Source organism: Procambarus clarkii, chromosome 13, assembly GCF_040958095.1.
Source record: "Procambarus clarkii isolate CNS0578487 chromosome 13, FALCON_Pclarkii_2.0, whole genome shotgun sequence".
NCBI classification, from domain to species: Eukaryota; Metazoa; Arthropoda; class Malacostraca; order Decapoda; family Cambaridae; genus Procambarus; species Procambarus clarkii.
Genome location: NC_091162.1, coordinates 4289229 through 4292502, shown reverse-complemented (window position 1 = coordinate 4292502; position 3274 = coordinate 4289229).

Genomic DNA, 3274 nt, shown 5'->3' with positions numbered 1-3274 from the left:
CATGGGCTTGGTGGTGGGCAGGCAGGTCAGGTGGAGTTGGTAGGCAAGCAGGTGGGTGGATGGCACATGGGCTTGGTGGATGGGCAGGTAGGTCAGGTGGGTAGGTGGGCAAGCAGGTAGGTGGATGGCACATGGGCTTGGTGGGTGGGAAAGCAGGTAGGTGGATGGCACATGGGCTTGGTGGGTGGGAAAGCAGGTAGGTGGATGGCACATGGGCTTGGTGGGTTAGCAGGCAGGTCAGGTGGGTGGGTGGGTTGGCATTTTCTGGGTGGGTGGGTGGCAGCCCACCCACACAATTTACTCCTCACGCCCAACACACCCCCACCAGAGTGGGTGGGGGTGTGTTAGGCGTGAGGAGTAAATTGTGTACAAGCCTATAGTGGTAGTCAGATCTCTCTCTGATCCTCTGGGTTGTGGTGCAGTTGTTTAATCATTATATATTTTTGTTGTTGTGGAGAGCTAATTACGAATATTAAAAACCACACCATAATATTTGAAAAGTAGTTGGTTGGCTATTTGTTCATTCAAATATTTAAAATAAAATAAAATGGGGTTTAACACAAGGCGCATATTATTGTGTCATCATACATCGGACAGCGAGTGAGTGAGTTGTCATCACTTGAGGCAAGGGTTAGGATGGTGGCGGGGGGGGGGGGGGGGGAGGAGGAGGGAGGTATGGGTAGGGAGACGCACTACACCCTCCTGCTTACATGTAGCCATAGCCTGACGGCTCCCCTGCCCATCCATATCTGCTTGCCATCCACCCACCTACTTGCCCATCCACCCACCTGCTTGTCCACTCACTCACCTGTCTGCCTGCCCACCTACCAGCCAGGCAGCTAACCACCCACCCAGCCCCACACACTAATTATAGTGTGTGACAATTCAAATTATGTTGTTTGTGGTACAAACACTTTTGGAAATGTTCACTTTTGAACTTTCACGGTGAAAAAGTACGTTAATCCAGAAAACGTTCTAATCCGGCAAGAGGTCCTTTCCATATACTGTAGTCTGGATTAATGAGCTTCTTTAGTAATTCCGTATTCCTTCTGGTAGATTGTTAATGTAGCTGATAAACATTACTGGTGTAAGAACTGAACCCTGTGGTACTCCATAGTAACACTCCTCCAGTCAGATACATTGTCTCTGATTACTGCCCTCATCTTTCTGTCAGTTAAAAAAAATTTCATCCATGTCAGCAGTCTCCCTGTCACCCCTCCAGCATGTTCCAGTTTCCAAAAAACCTCTTGTGTAAGACTCTGTCAAAGGCTTTTTTCTTTTTTTTAGGTCCAGACAGTCAGTCAACCCAACCACCTCTTTTCTGTAGAATCTCTTGCTCTGTCGTAACTATTAACACTAGATTTGTTCCGGGTGTGAGACCCAGAACTTCAAGAACAAGAGGTCATAGATTTAAACTAACGAAACAAAGCTGCTGGAGAAACATAAGAAAATTCACGTTTGTAAACAGAGTGGTAGACGGTTGGAACAAGTTAGGGGAGAAGGTGGTGGAGGCCAAAACCGTCAGTAATTTCAAAGCGTTATATGACAAAGAGTGCTGGGAAGACGGGACACCACAAGCGTAGCTCTTATCCTGTAACTACACTTGGGTAATTACAGGCTCTTTCTGTTAGAAAACCATATTGTTTGTCCGTTAATGTCATTACTCTGCAAATGTTCTACCCATTTTGTTTTAACTATTTTTTCTACGTTTTGAGTACCTTGCTTGTTAATGATATGGGTCTATACTTCAGTTTTTTTTATGCTACCATTTTTATAGATTGGAATTATGTTTGGCCTTTTCCATATACGTGTATCTGCTAAGTTTTCTGTGCACAAAGATGTGTGGAATATCAGTTGGAGTGGAATGCTCAATTGCACATTCTCTCAGCATCCGGGGTGAAATTTAATATTGTTGAACTGCTTTATTTATTTCTAGCCACTTGAGTTCCACATTGTCTTGAGACACCTTCATGTACTCTATGGGTCTTCTCTGAAAGTGGCATTGTGTCTGGTTCTATGAAAACCATATTGCACAAACACAATTTGGCAGGACCGTCTTAACAGCATTATGGGGTCCCTGGGCAAACCTGTGAGCTGGGGTCCCTATGACAACCACTCACAGAAATAAAATGGTCGATAATATTAAACATATATATATATTTTATTTGCACTTCCAACAAAACTGGTGTTAAAACATTGAAAATATGCTGTAGAGCAGCAACAAATCAACATTATGAACATTTGAACAATACACAAGGCTTGAAAAACACAATAATACTCAGTAAGCTACACAATTAGATGGCACAGTATGAAATTACTATGAACTTCTTATAACAAGCATTTGTGGAATTTCTTTTCAGAGAAATGCTTAATTATTGGTTTGAAGTCAATACTTTTCAGGATGTCATTTTCCATGAACATGAGTAAAAGCCAGTTCAAACGATGCTGCCCCATTGTGCTACGAAGCAGAATTTTTATGAACAAATGTGTGGTGTGTCAGAATTTTTATAAGTTTCAATCTTGAAAAGAACATTCTCCTGTATAGTTGGTCACCATCAGGCACATGAAAACACTGAGTGCAATTTCAACATTCGGGAATATAAATTTTAAATTGTCCGAAATTGTCTGTACAGAGCACGGAGAGTCTCACAATTTTCATCAAGAGCCATGTAGTGCTGGAGATGCTCACATTCATTTAAAAGGTTATCATTATTCAGGTTTTTGTGATACATATTAGCCAGATGTTCCACTTTTTCTTTAATGCATCAGAAGCAATGGTTTTCAATTCATTGAAATAAAAAAACATATTTCCAATCTGTGAATAAGCCTCTGTATGTTTTGCCAGTTCAAAGATTAGTGTGTCCAGAATAGGGAGGAAAGTTTTCACCTTTAATTTTTCTGTTTTAACCCTTAAGTTGTGCTACACATCATATGATGGGTTGAGTGACTTCCTATAAATTGTGCATCCCATCATATGATGTATTGGAGTACTATGAAAGATTTAAACGACCCGCGGATACACAGGGTTCACCTCACCTTCATCAGGGCTCTTGTAAACAAACGCCATTTTTTTTTTAAATCGTGGGCCAAATTTCCGGGTGTGAGGGGCCTCTGCAGTATTGAGTAAGCCACTAAGCCTGACGCATGCAGCATGAGCTCACAGCACTGCTGTTCAGCTTGTGAACACAGCATCGCCTAAAAATGCCATGATATACATGTTCATGCCATTATTTAGCGATGATATTATTACAGAAGACCCCTGATTGTGATAAAA